The sequence below is a fragment of the Triplophysa dalaica genome, chromosome 15 (assembly GCF_015846415.1).
Source record: "Triplophysa dalaica isolate WHDGS20190420 chromosome 15, ASM1584641v1, whole genome shotgun sequence".
Taxonomy (NCBI): domain Eukaryota; kingdom Metazoa; phylum Chordata; class Actinopteri; order Cypriniformes; family Nemacheilidae; genus Triplophysa; species Triplophysa dalaica.
Window position 1 is genome coordinate 4,848,176 of NC_079556.1, and position 23,147 is coordinate 4,871,322.

Here is a 23,147-nt window from a genome sequence, read left to right on the forward strand (position 1 = left end):
ACATCTTAAAGGCTTCTAAAAATAAATAATATTAATAACAATATCAGGTACTGGTAAGCAAGGTTTTTATAGTTAAAACTATTTTAAACTATGAAACATTTGTGTTTATTGAAATCAAATAAAATACTGGCCTAAAATATTATTTTAAAAAGTAAAAAAATTAATAAAATATATTTCATATAGCAACATAAAAATTGAAAAAAGATTATAAAATGACAAATTTTAGCAAAACATAAACTAAAATTAAGATAAAAAAGGTAATTAAAAATGTGAAAACAAACAATAAAAACTTTGACATCTAAGATTTAATAACATTTGTGGCTTGTGCATCTATACAAGTATTTTGCATACTAATTTAGGCATCTCCAAATGCGTAATGGCCTTCAAAGAGAAAGATGGAACCAAATCCCTCAATGTAAATGACAGTGAAAATATTTCAGAGTTGTGGATTACACACCATGCTCCTTATTTATCCTCTGGATTCAATCTCTTCCTCTTCCCTCTGGTGGAGGCTTTTCAACCCTCGTCTTCGTGATTACCTGCTACCTGCTTCAATGGCCCATCTCCCCCCCCAGTCTGTCATCAACAGTGAGACATCACCGCTCCAGGAATGGGTGCTGACACCCTGCCAGCGAGAGACTGGAGCGTTCCTGACAGCACGCTGTCCACTCCCCAAACCCTAGCCGGGCTCCATATGCATACAGCTGACAATGCAAGCCCGCAGGTTTTAATGGTCATTCTATTTAGATGTCAGTAACTCGCTTCCTATCTGTGTATATATATATATATATGCATGTGTCTACTCGTCTGCTTGTGTGTGTTTGTATATCTCGGCGTTCCAGCCCTGTCTTGTGTGCATGTGTTTGTGCTGGAGGGTGAAATTGTGAGCCTACACTGTAAAAAAAATCCTGTAAAATTTACAGTAAACTACTGGCAGCAGGGTTGCCAGCCAGTTACTGTAAATTGTACAGCCACAGTACTGTAATTTAATTTACAGCCATTTACTGTAATTGCAGAATACAGGAAAAACTGTAATTTTGAATAGCAACAGTATAATGCTGTATTTTTTACAGCAAATTGCTTGATTTTAATATACTTTATTTAGAAGAAATACATAATCACTGTATATCCAGTATGTTTTGCATACTGGATATACAGTGTTTATTTTTTTTAATTGATACAAAAATACATTACAGACAAATTGTGTACGTTGTTGTACATGAAATAATTTTATTCAGTAACAACTTCATAGTATCCAACATGGCTCTTTAAACATTCCTGTTTAAACAACACGTTAACCAACATTACCATCATGAAACAACATTGCAAAACAAGGACCAAGTGAGTCTGTAAAACGGTCACCATCTTGATCCATCAGAGCACAACAAGTAGCTGGAACTATGGAAACGAAACAAGAGAATAATGTTAGATATTCAATTTATAGTCAGAGAAAAACAGAGGACAACATATACAGTCAGAGAATAATAAATGATGTAATTCAATGATGAGATCTGTGTGTGTGTGTGTGTGCGTGTGTGTGTGTGTGTGTGTGTGTCTGTGTGTGTGTGTGTGCTTCTTACTTTTCATCGATTACACTGAATATTCATCATTGTGTTTAGAAGAGCGGCGACATGTGGGTTCACTGCAACCTGTTTCTTCTGTATCCTGGCATTTTAGATGACGCTTCTTCTTGTTCCACTCTCTGGATTAATATCTACAAAGAGTCAGGAAAAACTAAATGTTATATATTAAATGTACAAAATATATTATATTAAAACACATGAATTAAATCATCAGCTTGCTAGTGTTAAATAGGGGAGACTTCTAAATAATTTGCCCAAAAAAAATGCATCTCTCGTTGAGAAATATTGTTTTAAAGGTCTTAACAGGTATATAACATTAACATATCTATAAAAAGCAGGTAAGGAAGTTGTTCAATTAATACCTTTCATTGGACTCAAAGATACACGCTTGCCCCATCCTGGTACTCAAGCCTGAATATGTAACATGCTATGAACAGAGTGGTAAGGCCAGACATGAAGCTGTGCTGAGCACCGTCACACACAACCTAACCTTCAGTAGTCAGTATCCAGTGGCCTGCATGGCAAAGTGTGTCCTAAAACAAACAATACCACATGTGACAATAGTTATAGTTAATAGTGACTAAATTATCTTTAAGCATTTTACATTTAAACTACATTTTAGTATAAGTGACTCTACAAACAAACTCTAAGCAAATTACACAGAGTAACTTACACTTAAAACCGTACTTATACAGAAATGTAATCCAACTAACGTTAGGGATGTCACGGTCAAGAAATTGTCACACTAGTATTTTGTAACGGGTCTCACTCCCACCCTCCAACGGTCCTATTTGGGAGACAGGCCTGCTATACAATGAGGGTGTCGCTAACGTCTTTTGCTCAAGCTCTCAGCTGGCCTCCGATACATAAACTGTATATCTAGATGGTTACGTACATTAATCACTTTACCGGGCTATCCTCCGTGAACATCGACTTACCTCAAGCTATGGTGACTCATTTTAATTTGGGCGCTCGATTTAACGGATGACTGCATTTGCAAATTTGAATTACACCACAAAATAATCACGAGCGAGTGTGGTATCCCAGCTGTCGAAGCATGTAACTTTTACCGAGTCTACGGCGGGCGCGATGTTCAACATTAAAAAAACAACCGTCAACTTACTAATACAATGAACTGTAGCTCGTCACATACCGCCTTCACTCCTGGTGTGAACAAAAACTCTAAATAACATGAACAACTTCTGTCCTCAGGTGCTATAGCGACGGAGAATGTTTGAAATCTTACCGCGACGGCGCTGCTGAAACCCCGCAAGACTCATTCGGTCCCCGCGGATAGAGGTTGAATCCGGGGTTAGCAATATGAACCGCGAATTTAGATACCTCTATATAAAGTTACCAGTATGATAGTTACCAAATATGTAAAAAAAATACGTAATAAGTTACTTACCACAGGTGTGAATCATTCATTTTGAGCACTATCCCAATCTCGACTGTTGAAGATCATCCCGCCATTGTAGATTTGAAATTTACAGCAATATTCTGTACATTGAGTTAATCCGTCACGTGACCCCAGAATGCATTGCACTTTACAGCAATATTCTGTATTATTTAAAATACAGTCAGCTTCTGTAAAATAACGCTGTAGTTTTTACAGCAATTCGTTACAGTGTATTGAAAGCAGTTAGCGGCCGTCTCCCTCGCCGTGCATATAACATACACAGACACAATCAACCATTTGTGTGACTGGTTATCAAGCACCACCAGCAGTCTACCCGACGGCGTTATATTAGTCCCCGCATGCACAATCCGGGGATTCAGCTTGTGACAAGCTCTCCATCTGAATGCACAGGTAGGGCGCCCATTTTTAAAGACACTATTCCCAAACCAGGTGTCTGCGCCCCAGCACTGAACCACAGACAAATGAAAGAAAGATAACGTCACATTCTAGACATTCAGCACAGGTCAGTGTCAGAGTACAGGTCTGCTAATGTACAGAAATACTGTATAAACATTGTTGCCAGGATTAACAGACAAGGCTTAAATCTAGTCCCAAACTAAAGTGAATGTTTCAGCTGTCTTCACTGATAATAATCTTAAAATATGTCAATGGTGTTATTTTGCCTCAAGATCCACTAATGTTTGTTTTTAAGGCATTTTTTAAAAAGATACTCAAATAGAGATAGATTACCCACAAATGAAAATTCTGTCATCATTTACTCACACAAATATCATTTCAAACCTGTGTCACTTTCTTCCTTCCGCAGAACACAAAGATATTTTGAGAAATGTTGCCAACCAGACAATTTCATTGGTGTCCATACAATATAAGTGAACGGGTAATCGGTTATCAAAGTTCTTCAAAATGTCCGTAAATGATGACTGAATTCTCTTTTTTGGGTGAACTATCATTTTAAACTAACCCTTGTTTGTGAAACTGGGCTTGTAAGTTTGTATAGCAAGAATATATTATTGCATTAATTAGATGACTATATTATTGCATTATTGATTGTGTTGTATGTCGCTTATATGTTGTAAGTCTGTACAACTTACTTTAAATACATCAGTATGCATGCAAGCATTTAAATGTTCAATGCATATATCTTGCATTATTTTATGTCTTACATATGATATAGTGCGGAAAGATGGATGAATTATGCAGAATATGCTGTGTACAATTTAATGGCTCAGGACAAACAGGGGACTCATGAACAACTATTTAAAACAAAATTGATCATACACTTTTTTGTAAATGTAGGTTTTTTTGCATTGTGGAATATATTTAAATATTTCTTAATAGCTGAAAAGGCTTGCTTAGGGCCATGGCCCCAGCCAGGGTTGTAAATTAGTGAGGTCCGTGGTGCGTGTCAGTAATTATACCTAATATTACCAATAAATGCTATAAATCATTCAGCTTTAATAAATATATGAATAGCAAAGTGAACAAATTATACATTTATACCTATAAAGAGGTCTTGATACTGTGGCTAGTGGTTTTCCAAAATAACCAACAGGTCCTGCTCGACCCAAGCGGGTCCCCAGCCAGCTTCCTCCCAGTATAGGAGATGAGTGCTCAAGCGAGGAGGCTGTCTGTCACTAGAGCACCTCTTGAAATCAGAGAATCATTACTTGCACAGCTCTCTCTCACTGGTCTCTGTTACACTAGACACCCAGTATTTTCACTGTCAACAATTTTGATATTATATGACAGTGGCATGCTGTGAGATCATGCATCGAAAGACATGCCCCCAAAAAATGAAAATGTTCCCATAGGCAATTCCCCACTATATTAACTTCCTAAAGTCTGTCATTACTTGAAAACGGGTGTGCAAGTGTGTCATTATGTGTATGCAGTGCAAAGATTGCATACGCACACACTCACTCACAACTCTTTTAATCGGATGAAGCCGCCAGCCACCTGCATCAAGTGAAATTAATCCATCTTTTTTTACACCATGGACAATAAACAACTTTTTTTTATGTGTAACCCAGACACTGAGAAGACGTTTAAACTACTGAATATTCATTCAAAGCTTCAAATTTTACTTTTCAATATGAAAAATTACAGAGGTCTGCCTCATAGCTGGCTACGGCTAGCAATAATACTCAAAATAAAAGCGCATATTTTATATTTCCTCTTATTTTTCATAAATTATCAACATTTTCCAGATTCGTATGTGCAGCCGCCGATTTAAGAGAATATTCAAAACTTTTTTCTGCGTTAGGTAAAATTATCGTTTTGTTTCATTCTGTGAGCTAATAAGAATATTCCTCCCAAATATTTTAATATTTTCCTTTATTTTCAGAAAATCTAAACTGGAGAAACAGGTCAAAATAACTGAAAAGGTGCTCTGTATTTTGACCTCAAACACTGCAAAGAAAACAACATCCTACTTACTTTTAAATCAAACAACAGTAATATCGCACATGAAACAAAACATCTAGAAAAAATGCTGATAAAATGAAAACTTGAAATAGTCTCTTAATTTTTTCCAGGGCTATATATGTAGTTGGAGTCATAAGACATATAATGCAAGTTATTTAATGCAGTAAACATAATTTCTTATTGAGTAGAGAAATCAGGATATTTAAGAACGTGTCTGTGAAAAAAACAGAACAGAGTTGTTGATATTCCGAGTGACGGCCTACCAATATAATGCAGAATTGCTCACAGGGGTGCTAAGCTTTCGTTGTTATGAAAAATAAAGCCTACTGTGAGCTGTGTTTGACTAATATTTGATCCCTTTAAAAGTAAACCTCACCGTTGATTAGATTACTGTTCTGACATGCTCAGATTTAACACAGTGACAGTACTAAGTAATTCCAGCTTTAATTTTGTCCGGTATGTTTAGTTTTCACAGCCCTATCAGCAACAGAAAAGTACTGTGAGTAAGAGTTTAGCAATATAACCGGATGTTTACGGGATTTTCTAGTCTAATGTATGAATGTGGGCTTACTCATCCAGTTTGAGATTGGGTTTTCTCCAAGGCCATTACGGTTTAAGCAGTTATCTAACAACATGGAATGTTGAATCATTATGCAGAGGCGTGATGTGATCAGAGGACCAAAAGAGGGATATTTTTAAGGGGGCGTCCAGACTGTAAATCCTTACATTCTCTGGAAAGGGGGATGAAAACAATAAATAACTTATTGATCTCTTTTGGTGGTAAAGCGAGGGAATCTTAACCAGCAAGAGGCCATGAACATAATTGGACCCACAAGAAACATTCATCTTGATTACATTCAATTTGAACCAATAAGGATTGGGCAAGTTCTGGCCATTCGTCAAAGTCAGATTGGAGGGACTTAGTAAATGGGAACTAATCTTTTTCTACCCGTGTCATCAAAGAAGTAGGCAGCTGAAATATTTGGCCTATCAAGTACACAACAGAAAGTCACACCAAACATATTAGAGAAAACGAAGAAGGAATGAAGGATAACAAAAGGAAGGACAAATAGCAAGCTTAAGGAAACTCACAATTTAACCATTGTCTGTGTACAGTATGTTGTAAAGTGAATCCAAACCATCATAATTCCATTAAACCATTTAGCATCCGTTCAGCTAAAAGCCTATACAAATAGCTATTACCTACAATATTGTTTCTATTTTTTTATCTTGTTGCATTTTTGTTTATAAAGCAAACAATAAAAAATCACATTAATACACTAAACAAATTAAGAACCATTTCAAAATTATTTTCAGCTTATCAAAATTTATACTGTAAGTATGTGTTCAAGTAAGATTGTCTTTTTTGTTTTATTCGACCAACTAGTGACAACAATTCTCGCAAATCCCAAATGAAGAAACTGGTCAAAATATGAAAAAATGTACAAAGTTCACAGATCTTGAATACTACAATGAAAACAAGATAATATTCATGTTTAATCAACACAACACAGTACTAATGTTTTTACACGTAGGATCCATTTAAAAATAAATATAATTGAATGAGCATGATTTTTGCATTCTCTATTGGGTGACTTTGTCATTCCTGCGTTTTCTTTCTGTTGAAATTCAACACACACCGGACTGGAATTGGCACGACAACGCTTGCAGAAATGCCGATTAAACACAAAACTAGAGTTGCCTTTTCATTTTTCCGTGCCCGTATTTGTTCGGTCTCACTCCGGACCCTTAGAATCGTCAGCTGGGCTTTTTTGTTTAAATGGCAATCATAACTCTATTCATTGTATTTCTTGATTATGGATGTACATACATTGTCAAGTTCACAAAGTGGATTTAGGTCTTAGTCTTGTTTACCTCTGGCTGTGGACATGCTCTGGAAAGACTGCCTGCGAGGGATTTGAGACTTATCGAATGGTGGCATGGATCCTGAATAAACAATTAATACCAACTGATCAGAAGCAGAGCATGAAGTCGGGCAGAATCTGCCAACTTTCAGTCACAAGGAGGCAGAAAGCAACAAACTACAGTGCTGTTTGCATAAAGATTAATGAGCCTTCATTTACCAAATGCTCATTAGAGAGAAGGCAGCTATGCTTCTGAAATAACGCAACAATTCTGCAAGGCTCAATCGGAAGATATCAGACATTTGGCATGCGAGGCGTTTGCATTCTCGCAGTGTTCGGAGCTCGAATCCGCTTAAAGTCTGAACTCTGACCGGTGTCAAGCATACTCTATTGTTTCTCACCAGCCAAGTGTATTCGGTCTATCTAAATCCCAGACTAGCTGCTAGAGGAGACAGGCGGTGTGCCCTTTCTATGATGAATTCTCTGCTTCAGTAGCTTTACCCTGAGCATATGTTGTGTCAGACTTATTTTGAATTGATAAACAGCATTGTGCGTATGGACAACAATCTTTTAACCTATGATGACTTTGGCCCCACAGATCTGGAATGAAAGATCCATAAACAACGGTGACTGTCAGTAACAGCTATGGGCATCTCGTAGTGCCAAACAGTTTGTCTCCATTATTACCCCGTAATTAAATTCCAACATTAGTACGGGGAAGCAAATGATAGCGCTGATGAAAACTCCATCGGTCTGTTTTTAAGACGAATAGCCCAGATGGCATAATGCTAAAATGTTGTTCTGTTTTCAAGTCATGTCAGCGGCTTCAAAAAGAGATCACATGCAAAATCTTTTTTTTTGTGAACCATACATTTTGCAATTGGAACTTTAGATATATTGAACCCAAATACATACATTGTAGCAAACGTTCAGCAAACAAATTACACCTGTGACAGAAAATGCATGCATGCTGGCATTTCCGTTGGCCTGGTTCTTTAAAGCTTATAAATCTATATCCACCCTCACACCCATATAAATCAACAAAAGGCAAATGCACAAAGACTCTCTTGTCCTTATGTAAAGGTTGATATGAAACATTACGTAGACTTACATGCGGTTTTCCGTGACGAAGAAAATACATTTTAAAACTGGGCCAAACCGAATCGCTCGTAACACCCACATTGTTCTAATATTCTCTCTAATTAATTTTTTATGTGTATTTTTCAATGCTCTCCATGCTTCTGGCAAAGAGGTAATAAGCTAACATTTTATCTGATGAGCCTGTCTGCATTTTACTGTTTGCCGGGCTGTACTGGACTGAATTTCCCGTCTCGAATCCTTTCCTTTTTTCAAGCGTTTTTGTATTTCATGAACACATTTTGGGCTCCTGACAGCTTGAGCAAGCTGATGATGTTTCAGTGAAGCATCCAATATGATCAGAGGCCTTTTTGAAGTCACACAGCCCTTCTTGTTTATTTGCAGCCTTGCATCATTCACTGTTTACTTGATGGATTTCAGTAGGGTGCAATTAAAGCAGAAACATCATAGCCAAGTCGACCAGTTTCCCAGTTTTTCTGGGTGGGGTTGGGCCAACCTCACATTAAATTACGCCCTTATATATCATTGATCCTGAGTCCAACGAATGATTATTCCAAATGAAAGTAACCGGTAATGAGAACGTCTGCAACATCTGCGTGCCTGCGAGCGTCCAAAATCCCACAAGCTGTAGAGAGATGGAGAGATGGAGGAGAAACTCTGAGATTAATTAAATAATGAAATGCCTCCAGGCCAAACACTTTACTGAGTAATCACTCACTTATTTTCAGATTTTTCGATATTTATGGTCAGTCTTATCTTTTCTTGGTTGAGTGGTTTAATCATTCGACACAATACATTTTTATTAACTTATTTTTAGCTTTAGCAATATAACAATAGAATTTACGGTAGGAATAGGAGGCTAACTTTGAAAGCAGCGTTGTCTCCCTCCTCTTAGATCCTTAATGTGCACAGCCAGGAAATGCATCGCTTTGAGATTACCTCATGTCTCTGGTGGAATAACAGCAGTACAGTACAAAACACATAGCGTAACATGAAACCAAATTCAATGGTTGGACAAATGTTTTATAGTCCTAAAACTGCCACAGAAGATACACACAATATAAATTAACCCAACATATAGACGGTTTCAACAACATAAACAAGCTTTACTGTGCATGCACACATTCGTGGACTGCCCTTAACTTCCGGTACACATAAACAAACATGTGCCTGTGGATTATTTCTGATAACAAGCAAAAGAAACCCAGAACCGATTCTTGGCTAAAGTTCTCTCTGCAGTATATTGAATTTAGACACATTAAACAAGTTGTTTATTAAATAAAATGAACATACAACAAAATTCAACAAATCATGTATTTAATACAATTATTATAAAATAAAATAATCATATTAATTACTATTAAAATAAATTAAATTAAATAGCTATATTTTTATACACTAGCCAAACACATACCGGAAGTTAGCTGCAGTCCTGTCGCCTGCGTCAGATGAAATGATTTAAATAAATACATATAGTTGTAGTGCTGGATGACATCATGAATCATAAGCTAAAACAATAGTTAATGATCTTAAATTTGTTTAAAACTGAGCTAAACCTAAATCTTTCTTTAAAGAGAAAGTATGACAATGTCCTTAAAATTACATTTCATGGAGTGTCCGCCACGTTGTAAAGCTAAAAGTGAACGAATAACAAGGAGTCGACTTTGGAAAAAAGGAGTCGACTCTGAATCACGCGAACAAGTCGTCTGTCGTTCAAATTTCATTTCCATGTCACGTTTGCGTCACTCGGTGTAATGCCTGCAATACTGTATTGCTGTACGCAGTAGACCAATCACAGCAAACTCCATCTGACCAATCAGATCAGAGTAGGCTGACAGAAAGATACGAATTCAACAGATGAATCGCCGAATGAATCATTTGAGAGTGAATCAAGAAGTAAGGTAATAATTTAGTAATAAAAATATTTTTACACCTTGTATGTACGTAAAGTTGTTGTTTGACAATTCCTAAAGTAGGACCTTAATTTATTTACCGCTATTAGAATTGTCACATACATAATGGTCCATAGTCCTCAAAAATGAAGCCTTTGTATTTTAAATGTAATTTAAATATAGCCTAAGTATTTTATTTTATATAAACAAAAATCCCTTGTCCATTCATTGTGTGTATTTGGGTTTTTAGGTTTGATCATTTTAATTCACATAAAAAAGTATGTTGTCCCAGTCCTTTTGGTCACATCCACAAGGCATGCACACTTGATCTGAAATAGAAAACGTATGTCTAGAATGATATTTTCTAATGTCTGGACTCATTCAACACGGGTCTATATATTGATAATATATACATTGCCTAAAAGAACTGAACTGTCCCTTTAATCAGTACCCACTGGCAAGTCGACTCACATTGCATTCGTGCCATACATTTAACAGTACTTGTATTCCCTGCGAGAAACTCATGACCTTGGCAATGCCACCAGTTGAGCTACCAGAACACATGTACTGTCAATGTCCTGTTGTGTGACTGATGTCTCATGGGCATCCCAGTCACATGCCGCTGCATTTCCACGCTTCCTCATTAGCTAGCCAACTACTTGTTAGTGCTCCTGCCTCCTCTCCATGCTTTGAAAGGCAGGCCGCTAATTGAAAGTGTGTTGTGTGGGAAATGAGCGCAGCACAACGTGCCACTGCTCTGACAGAGCTAAACAAGAGTGACTCCCCCATTCCACCAGGAGACAGCACCAATTAAAAGTGAATGAAAGTGGAATGTGGAGAAAGCTTCTGTCCAGGAGATCCAGCGCTGCTGCGTCATGCTAACGTCCCTGCATGTGTGGGAGGGAAGTACATGACGGTTGTTTGTTAGCTTGCTGGGCTGTCTGTCTATTTTCTTCCTCTTAGGCAGGTTTGAGCATTATACTAAACACCAGGTCACAGGAAATAGCAAAATAAATTTTGAAAGAAACTCTGTGATGACCTAAGCGAGCACTGAGACGAACAAGTCTAGATAGTCACTTTAAAACAACAGCAGAGAAACTCCACAGTGCCACCTAGTGTGGATAAAAAATACAACCACGTTTAAAGTGATAGTTCACACAAAATGTTTATTTCTGTCATTTGCTCATCTTCATGTCATTTCATACCTGTATTAATTACTTTGTTAGGATAAACACAGAGAAAGATATCGGGTAGAACGTGAGCAATTTTCAATTCTGTGACATCATTGACTGCCATAGGTGAAATTAAATGGTAGTCAAAGATGCCCCTGAACTCTTGTGATCCTAAATTCTTCAAAATACCTCACTTTGTTTTCAACAGAACAAAAATAGATACAATATTTTTTTCATACTATGGTAGTGGACTGAAGAAATGAAGATTATTTTTTTATAAAAAAAAATGTTTTTTAGTTTAACAGAACAAAGAACTGTATACAGGTTACATACAACCTGAGGGTAAGTAAATCAGAATTTTTGAGTGACCTAACTCTTTAAGACTGCTTGTTTTTTTGTATTTTGTAAACTACAAACGCTGCCGTTTCATTTATTTCCCATAAAAGTTTGATTAAAAAAGCAGGCCGCACTGTTTAGATATATGTGATGTCTATCTGTTTATACCACAAGGTAGTTATACACTTCCTCTTTAAATTCATTATGTTCTCGCTGTACATTTTCTCTCGAATAGCACACTGCGTTCATGACAGGATCTGAACAGATTTCTATACAGCGCTGTCTGACCTATGTCTCTTCTAATCAAGATGTTTACACTGATACCAAGTATTAAAAAAGACAAGTATAACTAAAACGGAAAAAATAACACTGCTTTTAATCTGCTCTGTAGTGTTTCACAGAAAATGCCCCTTTTCTAAACATTTACACTCGTGTTTGACTGACAGTTTAAACTATACATTCCAACAGTGTTTGAAAGCTGTGCTAAGCAAGATCCAAACAGATTACATATCATCATGAGCAACAAACAGTTTTTCATTAGCGAGAAGCCCATTATCCTCAGATGACAGGATCTTTAATTACATCCACTCTTGTTTCGTAGAAACAACCGCCACCTGTATGGGACGCCGCAACACAACAGCCCCGAGTTGCAGAGCTTTACCACAAAGCCAATCAGCACTCCGCCAACTCCACCAGATGTTTCGACTTCCTGGGGCATAAATATTCCGGAGACTTAGATCAATGTGCATTTATCCTGTGGGTTACCTAGCAACCCAACAATTCTCCATATTCTTCCATTTCACGTCCATAACCTGATCTATCTCCTCCTCGTGAGGAACGAAGTCACATGTGCAACACATCAAATGAGAACAACCAGTCCAGCAATTATCTTCTGTGTAAACATGACATGAATTGGGCTACTCGCATGACACCACATTTATGAAGTCCAGAGAATGGAATGTTGCAAACCCATCACAGTATGGCAGATCAACGGATGCAGGACGTCTGTTTATTTCAATGATGCATGGTCCAAAATTCACACAAGGTTAGGGGTTACTGCAATGCTTTATATAATTGTTGTAAGCGGTTAAGCACGTTAAGGTAATGCTTAATGTGATCCTTGCTTAACGTGGCGTTCTAGACGTTATATTCATTCATTCAATACTATTAGCAATAATTAAAGAGCAATCTTACAGCACTTCATTAAAGCAGAGGATAAACAGAACCAGCTGCAGATGTTTACTCACTTTTCACTGCTGCCATCTTGTGGCCAAGTCTTGTAATGAGTATTTGGTGAGCATTAATAATATTAATTATGCTCTATACAGTATATCAATTTCACATTTTTAAATATATTAGATATTTATTTGGATGTACTTTTATGTACGCACTTTTATGCGAGAGATAATAATGATCTCATAATGGTGTGAAGTTTATTGAGGGTTGCCGACAGACCTTGCTTCAGGGTGTACTTGAAATCTGTATAACAGACAAATTAAATTAAAAATTCATTAGCATTTTTTTCTCGGCCGGCCCCTTCTTACATTTCAACGGAGTACGTAGCAAGGGGACCACAGGGGAATCCAACATTTCTGTTTGTCAGTGGACTATGAAAACCACAGGGCTACTTGTTCCAAAACGGAGATTCCTTTTAAAGTTGGGCCGTGCGACTGGCCTCTGTCACATCTGAAATGAGGCGTGCCAGCTGATGAATACAGAGACAGGTCATGTTTACTTTGTATATCAAGCATAAATGCAAAAATAACTTAAACAGAAAATAGGGCCCATTACATCTGCTTTACATATAATGAGGGTTTGCGGCTACAAAGTGCCGGCGGTTTCAAACTGTTTTTATTTCCAAGCATATCATTTCTAATGCACGTTCCTTCCTCCAGTCATTTGTATCATTACCTCCAAAGACCCATGCCACACCTCCGCTCTCTGTTTATTTAAATATCTTTTTTACTAGAGCTCGGTTCTCTCCATCTCCCAAAGCCCGTGACCCTCTGACCTGCATCTGTGCATTGCAGTGCCATTTTTAATATCCTGGCTGTTGATCTGGACCGAAGGCCATGTGACGTGCGCTGGTTCATGTCATAATTTATTACACGCTATTTTTCTTACGCAGCCGAGTTTACTGCAGCTGCCAGAGTGGTAACTGGCAAGGCTTAAGAGTACTATCTAGAGGATTGTTTTGCATATATTACAAGGTTAAGTGCAAACCAATCTGGTTTATACAAACACAGCAATCCAAACAACGAATACATTGAAGCTGATGAGTACCACACCACTCGGCCCGTCTCCCTCGCTCGCAGATTTTTTGAGGCTGATTAGTTGTATAAAACACAGCGCTGACTTTGATTACATTACATATCGCTATGTGTGGATGATTCGTGCGCTGCGGACGGACGCAGAGCGTCCCGGAGAAGTGCTTCAAGACACAGTCAATTCTCTAAGAGGCCTTGCAGATTAGCAATAAAATGATTTTGATTGCTTTTGTCCAGTAAGGCATAAAACACTATTGTGGTGAATACTCTGTATATGCATTTCCTTTTCCTTAGTTCCTTGTAATGAATATTCCCCTGTATGTGTAACTGCACAGTCTCAGAAGTAGCTCACGTCCATCCTAACAAGTTATTCTGTGTCACATGTTTGGAATTTGTTATGGGTAGTTCTAAGGGGTTCAAAATACAGTTTCAAAAGTCAGAATGAAATTGCACTGGCATTTTAAATGGAACACCTCCGTATGTCACTGAAAATAATCTTCCATATGCGCCTATAATCCTCCGGTGGACAATGAAAGGGGAAGCATTTGCGGTTGTAGACCCGCCTGAAGTAAAATCACCAGATAGCCTTTCGACGCAGAGCACCCCGGTCTGTGCTGATTTCCCACAAGCCCGTCAGCTAAAGTTACAGATGCAAATGACAGAACCCACCGTACTTTGTGTTTTTACTCCAATTCCCCATTCGCTGTAAACGTTTGTTAATCCCTCAAAGCAAGACAAACTCCTGTTACTGTCGCTGTAAAATATGTTGCCTCTCTCCTTTAGGGGGGTACAAAGACCTTGAAAAGACCCACTGTGATGCCACCCACAACACTATTAGGTTGGCCGTAGTAGGGGAATACAGAATGGCTGTGGTGCACTGCATTACTTTCCTGCTTATAAACACAATGGGGATTAATTGTGTATTATGAACACCAGAATCTACACAATACTATAAATAATACACTGAGTTTATAACAATAAATTGCCAAATTACACTGAAAGAGCGTTAGCTAGGTCAGGGGTTTTCAAACCACGGATCACACCAGAGCCACCTGCGGATTGCAATGCAACGTGGGATATCAGGTGGGTCATGCTAATTCACAGTGAATGCGTAGAATGAAACGAAATACTATGTTTTTGTTTATAGTAAAAGTGTCATAGCTAGCTGTTTTACAGATTGGTTACAATTTGCGTAATCATAGGTTTACTAGAAGTATCATGGTCAAACTAGGGTTACTGTAGTAAAACCATTGTCAATTTACTGTGTGTTTACCATAGTTGTACAGTACTAAAAAAAATTACATGGTTCATTTTTGCAAGGATTGCTATCTTACTATTAAGTACTTTGGTATTATTACAGTTAAATTTAATATTGAATTCATGCAATGGAAATAAAAACTAAAAGTGTGTAAAACTCCCTAATGTTTCCATTTAAAAATATTCTGGTGGGTCTTGTTTACATATCAGACTAGAATTACTGTCGTGCAATACCTACACAACTTAGCTGGCAAAACAATTGAAACCCAATAGCAAGCATTAGAGAATGGTGGTCTAATGGTTTCCATTAAAATACCAGCGATTATGAATCGATATCTTTTCCATTAAAACCATTACAAACTTCCTTTTTGTAGTGTGTTCTGGCCTTTATTCCCATAGGATTTAACATCCCACCAATATAATATATCACATACCAGTACCATTAAAGTTTCTGTTAAAACCAATACAAATCCCATTATAACCATATAGTGTTTTGGGCAGGGTCCCTTTGTTGTTTTTTTCAGCCAGCTCCAAATCTTTGTTCCAATGTTGCATATAAGCAAGATACACCTCCAACTGCAAGATTTGGACTCTGTGTCACCTTTTTAACGAGTAAATATGTATGTTGACTTGACTAAATATAATTCATATTTGGTTGTTAATGGCCTCGAGAGCTTTGAGATCAATAATTTGAAGAACACATATTCAGGAAAAAAAAAACATTCAGAAAAAAACACATTTGTTAATTTGTTTCCGAGTTTCCATTTAAAACTTCACAAGGTATTACAATAATTTCACTTTTGACAGGTAAAAGGTATTTATTTTATGACTCTAAAATTCCGCGTTGCTGTTGGAGTTTTGACAGGTTAACGTTATGTTCAAACCCGAGATGAGCGTGCATGAATGCCTCTGTGTTCCCGAATTAAATCAAATAAATATTTCCCCATGTTTTACTCACCTTCAAGGCATCCTAACTGTAATATTCAAGGTGAACATGGTTTTCTTCTTGATGCATTCAGAGTTGTAATACCACGTGTCAATTTACTACAAGCGGCAGAATGGGAGTGAATGGGTGTTGACTTTTTGAAGCTTCAAAAAGTGCATCAATCGTTCAAAGAAACACGTTTGTTTAAGAGAGATATCCATATTGACATGTCTACTAGGCCTAACATTGATGTAGCTTCCATACATCTCTCAAATGCGGGTGAACCAGAGGCTTGTTTTTCTGTGTTTTTAAGAAAACGATTAAATGTTACTGAAATATCTTATCTAATCTACTTGCCCCCTAACCTGCCCACATTTGATCCAGATTGCTGAATCAAAAAATTATCTTTAACCATTTCACTTTAAATAATATGAATAAAATAATATGTTTCTCCTTGAATATTTCAGCTATTATATATGTGGCCTTTTTACTATAGTGGTTCTTTGAGGCCTATTGTACCACACAGCTCCCCATTGATTCTCGATTTCAAATGCTCCAACAGAAATTAACACAAACTATTAATTTCTATCGCGAGAAAAATACCACAGCCTGACATTGAATTCCGGGCCAAGAGTCCACGCTCTGCACAGGAACAGACGAGTCTCTCACGGCCGACATCTGCGCAGGCCGCATGGCCGAGCGTTTTGTCATGTTGTTGGCGCAGTTCTGTCACTCTGAGAGAAACAGCGTAACCATGTTGATTAGGGTAACCTTTTGGGCAGAGAGTGGAAATATGCTGTCAGCTCATTACAAAAATACATAAGCTCTCACATTCAATTACTCACTTAGCAACGGAAGATTAGTTTGCTGGAGCTGCCAACACGAGGTCAAGAGAGTGAGACTGTAATCAGAGGAGTTTGAGAATTGCTGGTGTATAAGTTTCGCTTTCACTCCCCCTTCATGTGGATTCCTCCTGCAGCCTGCTCTCCTGACCCTCCTGCTGAAGTCAACCCATAACGCTGATAAATATTTACTCTAGCGCAGTTCTTTTTCCCCCTCGGGTCTTAAGTGAATTTCATAGTTCATAAAACATCACACGGGCTCTTTAATGAGAGCTTCCCGCTCCTGCTACGGGGGCCCTCGTGAGCCTCCGATTATGCGTGTTAAACTAGGGGCAGAGAAGTGTAAAGCAATCCGCACTGCATCCCACCAGCAAACTCACTTAGACTGGTGTGACCCTTAGTTAACACACACAAAAACACAACAAACATGCACATACACCCGTCTCGTGCATGTGCGCAAAGAGTTTCTTCACATTTGGCAGGATTCTTCAATTTCTGTGTGCACGCATGTTTATTCTTATATAATGTGTATTGATGGCCGATAAAACTAGTTTAATGAAAGAGAAATGGCACTAAATCAATGTACGTACAGTAAGAATGAAACCCCCCAGTTCATGAATCAACCAGAGGCCCTGGTGTGAGACCCCTCGCCACCCACCCACCACTCCGCTGCACAGCCCTCCTTTTCCAATGCGGATCAAATCTGTTAATGCCTGACATTGGCTGTAAACCAGCTGTCCGTCAGAGGCATGGGGGCAGATTTGTTATGACTGAAGGGATTCGGGGTAAAGTTGCCAAGAAAGAACTATCGTTCTCTCGTGGCCCTGATGCTTTGATTGCATGTTTAACCTATAAGATATGTTTTGTGGAAAGTAGGGTGCATGGTGGATATCGTCTGTCAGAGAATTAATAGAGGAAAATAGCAGGATTGGGGGTGCATTTACACTCTCTCTGCCTCTTGGTGTTTTGTTTCATTGCATTGTAAATGTGTCATTTGGATCAGTTGAGTGGGGCCAGTACCCTTTAATCACTGGTTAAAATAAGATTATCTGAACAAACAAACAGTACCTGGACAGTTTGTGTTTTAAAAATTATCATACATTAAAAGCTGTAACAAAAGATTGAAAAGACCTGTTGCGTTACCGCTTTCAGCCACTAGAGAGCAGCTTTGGACCCCTGAGCTCACTGCATCTGAAACCCCAGTATAAATGTGTTCATAATTAAACTAAGCCTCAACACACAAGTGTTGATTGACTGTTTTGATTTTGACCCCATTGAACTTTAAATCCACGCTCTCTTTCACTAAATCTGTGATCCATGATGTGCAACGTTACAGCTCATATTTTTCAAAGGATTATACGTGGCACGTTTTATTTGCACTGCAGGTCTTGTGGAACTAATCTCTTGGGTTTAATACCCCATGCATGTCAGATAACAAATTACTTTTGATAGATAACATATTGCTGGACTCGGGTTTTACTGTAGACACGTCCCTCGGAAAAGCACATGAGGCCTGAAAAGTTAGTGAATGCTTACAGAGCAGTTCATTTGTCACGGTAATGTAAATCTGTCATTGTGATTTATTGATAATTCATTTGTTGTGAAAATGCTTTGCTCTAAATCTTTGTTTGCTCTTCATCCATCAGAGTGTCGTACATCATCGGGCCTTTGGGTTTTCCGTTGAATTCATGTTTCCTCGTGTTATTTCAAACCGTTTTTGATATGCTTGTTTGAATTCCTTGCGGCCTGAAAACTAAATATAGAAGAATGATATAGCCTTTGTATTCGAGACGTATATTCTTATGCTTCATTATATACAGGAATTGTCCTACGAAACTGTCATTCTTTTTGGACGTAAAATGATACATACTGTCATTTTCAATCCGGAAAGAATGACTCTGGGAAGTCATTACTTCAATCATGTTTATATTGTTTTGGGACGGACCTTAATGATATGCAATCCCAAACAGCATGTTTGATTTTCCCTGATTTTAGTTTTCCTATCATCCTAACTGGATTTGACTTTTAAAGCCCTTGCAGATTCTCATATTCAGATGTCATTCGTCATTTAGAATATGAGCTGCCTGTGTTGTTGGTAATACAGATGTATGGCCTATAAATGCCTGTGATGTTCTGTGTCAAGAAGAAGCAAATTAATCCCCACGTTGTTTTATTTTCTTTCAGCTCCGACCAACTGAAAGGCAAAGGGCGCATTATGAGGTCACAACCCGACAGCTTCCCTGTTGGGTCACGGCAAGAGCCTGTCATTTGTGGTGTGCTTTTGAGGTATGTGAATTACAAAATAACACGAATGCTAATCCGGGCGTTCCTGCGAGCACATTAAAGGTCTTGAACTATCTGTCTCTCTAGAGAGTGTCATACTGCAAACCTGCCCTGTGCCTGCTCAGTGTGGCTTACACTTCTGAGTCCTGCGATCCCCAGGGGCTGTTCTGAACGGGGGCCAAAAGTTCTACGGCGGGTCAAATGTGTGCACTCCCCCTCCCACTAACCCGCAGGCGGGTGCCCTGCTCACCCCGTACCCGCTCCCCTCCAGAGGCAGACTGAAGTGGAGAACTGAGGTTAGCCCACACTGCTAATCAGCACTGAAACCGGGGCAGTGTCGTATGATGGGCCCTTCCTGATTTCCAAGCAAACGATCGTGGTTCTCCATAGCACGCCCCCGAATGAATATACAGCACACAAGCGCAGAAAACACACACACATTCTCCATAGATACAGCTTATTCGTATTGCTCGTGTTTGTTTGGTTTGGCATGAGGCGTTATGCCTTCTCTTAAGAGCCAGACCTTATAGGCCCACAGAACATAAAGATGTGATCCGAGCCCTGTAAAATTAGGGGAAAGTTGGCTTAGTGTATGATTACCTGATTTACCTTGGAGTTGGAGAGATAAGTGTCTGTGTCTGCTTCAAGTTGCCGCTCTTGACCCGGGGTCCCCTGCTTTTCGGCGACCGTGCGGCTTTGGAGAGGGGAGACGCTAAGCGAAGGCAGTTGGTAGCTAGCGTGTTGGAATGAACGTGGTGACAGGCACGGTAATTACGCACGCTGGAGGAGAATGAAGGGCCATTATTGCTAAAACCTGTTCAGGTGCTAAACTCACAAAATACGCTGGTGTGTGCTCGTGTCTTAAGTTCTCATTTTGAAAACATTGCTGGATGATGTCGCATTGTAGGGTGAGTTTGTTCTAGTGTATCGCAGAGAGAAAACAAGCACAAAACCACATGTCATCCCACTAAAATATGGTAATGATACAGGGAAAGGTTTATGACGTTAAAAATATGTATTATTTGTCTTTCGTTCAGATTTCCTTCCTGCTTTAGGAGGCCATTTTATAGGTTTCTCGAACGCACCGCAGAGATGGCCAACACCCTTTTCTATCTTTAGTTGCATGGGGGAGTCCACCCAGAAACTGTCACTCTTCTGGACACGACTCTTAAAAAAAGGTGATCCACATCAATACACTTGTCTAAAAGGTTGATCAGGTCTGCCATTTTCGTAAGGAAAGAATCAGCTTGTCGGAACACAAAGATTTGAATGATGTAATACAAAATTGAGGGAAAAAAGCACATTTGTGCATTGTGTATGCAAAACACAAAAAATACATTTTGAAAAGGGGGCAAAAAGTAGGATTTCATAAAAAGCAGTCAAGGGACTAAAGATTTATCTACTTCTGGACTTAACTCACTGCCTAATTTTTCTTGGACTCCACCTATGTTTTTCCAAGCACTGGGAACTATGCATAAAAAGGTCAAGGAAATAATGTTTTTTCTTAAGTTTCTATTAAATTTTTGAAATGCTAAATTACAGCCCGAAAATGGGGGAAAAGCTAGCAGAGATTAATGGCCTCGGTCCTGTGCTTTGTATATCTCACTGGCACTGGGAGAAGAAACACTTTATAAATCACACTAGACATGTGAAGGATTATGAGTGCAACATGCTTTGTTTTCTTGGTTTGTGTGATTGCCAAATCTTTAAGTTCCTACTCAGCTCTCCTTTAATCTGTTTTCAAAAAGCCACCGACGAGGCTTAGTGTCGCTATTTTTCTTGATTTTAGCATGCGGGGTTGTTTTAAAAATTAAGAAGAGGAAAAAGGCACTAAAATGCAAACAAAGGCAGACTATGAAATTAAATTGCTCCTGTAACTATATTTACTGTGAAGAAGTCGCAAGTTTTTAAATTATACATTTAAAAAAGCACCTATTTTTTTGATGGATGAAGTGTTTAGTAAATTTAGTGACGATCGACCCTAACCAGCTTCATGTCTGGTAAACATTGGTCAATACACCATATTCATAGACCGGTCCTGGATATTTGTGTCCGATGATAAATAGCCCAAAAACATATAAGCACAAATAAATATCCACACAGTTGCAGCTCAGACTTAAGATCTGTGTTTCATCAAGAGCTCCCCTCCAAATTGTCAATTTAATCCAAAAAGAAAGTATTTTAAGACACTGGCGATCGTCCAGTGGCACAAATCATATTTAAATAACGTACCTAGCAAGGCAATAATTTTTTATTTACATGTATATGCAGTGTCCCTGTCAATACACACACGAAAACACACAATGGTATTATTATTTAATCTGTCACACCCTTATGGGGATGATTGTGCAACAGATAGGCCTAGCACGATTGAGATGCTAATGAATTTCTCTATGAAAATGTGGTTTGGGTTTACAACTAGGCATTTACTTTTAATAAATGCTGCACCCATAATAATAATAATAATAATAATACATTTTAGGTTGTTTAGAATAGCATTGTCTTAAATACTATTACACATTTTACTGTGACCTAAATGATAAAACACTTTAAAGCTTTTAGCCATGATAATATCTATTCACAACTTCTAAAAATATTTTTACCCTCATCATTTATTTTGAGTGGTACTTGGAGGAAAAAACAAAAGTGATATCTTAAATTATTATACCACATGCTAAACAACTAAAAATAAAGAAATTGTCATGGTTGTTAATTCCAATTAATTTGTAAATTGTTTATTTATCAATTATTTTTATATTTACCGCAACATTTTAAGCGTGTCAAACTAGTAACAATATCACAAAATAAAAGCCACATTATTATATGGGAATATTATTCTCAAATAAATATAACATTTACTGTAGATGCATTAATAAATATGTATAGACGTAGTCTAAAGTAAAATATTTAATAGCGTGCAATAAGTAGGCCTAGCTAGAAACAAATACGATTAAAATGGCCCTACTGTAGCGTCGGAAAACATGTAAAAAGAAAAAAAGTATAAAGTGTTTAAATTTTGACCCTATGTGATAAGTGCATTTGATTCATCTTCAAAGGTTTAAATTGTTAAAATTGAGTACATTTTACTTAAGAAGGTGGTTCTCATTAGAACAGGTGGTTGTCCTGCATTTTTGCATATCGTGCACCATGCGCTACATGTGATTACTTAAAAAAACATAAGTTAAATTTATCAACTCTTGTGATTTGATTTAAAAACTTATTAACAAATCAAATATAGACTTTATACATTTTTATATCATTTTTATAACCTGCAAGCAGTGTGCTGTCGACTCCTAATAGCCTATTTTATGCCCCCCAAAAAGTTAAAACATTCTGCCAAATAACAAAGAACTAATTTAATATTACAAATTTACTTTATAATAGCCTTTCTATTATAATATATGCCTAACCGTTCAGCAAATTCTGATAAAGAACAGGTCTCATCTAAAAATTAGTTTTGAGGCAATAAAAATCTATTTTGAGATCACATTTACAACATTTTAAATAAATAGGCCAAATCCAACAATTTTATTAGATATTATTTTAATACTTGCTCATGTCATTTTTGTTTTCAGGCGACATTAAACGATGATTTCATCAATGTTATTTTTTAACGTCCTGCCATCGTACATGTCTTCAGTTACAGCCCAGTCCATAACATTTCATTTAGGTACATCCGATTACGACAAGACTTCAACTATAAGGTTTTCATTATATACCAGGTAATATTACTATGGCCAAAATCCATGTTATTTTTGTCTGTGTAATTTAAATTAATATAAA

The 23,147-nt window shown here is 37.8% G+C and overlaps 1 long non-coding RNA gene across 2 annotated transcripts; it reads right to left on the reverse strand.

Annotated features, from left to right (window-relative positions):
• Positions 1-1,269: 1,269 nt before the first annotated feature.
• On the reverse strand, positions 1,270-3,199 carry LOC130437192 (uncharacterized). Of its 2 annotated transcripts, XR_008909148.1 has the most exons (4): positions 2,992-3,199; positions 1,946-2,116; positions 1,581-1,714; positions 1,270-1,398 (listed from the first exon to the last, which is right to left on the reverse strand). It is a non-coding gene; the product is annotated as an uncharacterized LOC130437192 (long non-coding RNA). The 2 variants fall into 2 exon arrangements; XR_008909147.1 differs by lacking the exon at positions 2,992-3,199 and having other exon boundaries at positions 1,946-2,914.
• Positions 3,200-23,147: the final 19,948 nt, after the last annotated feature.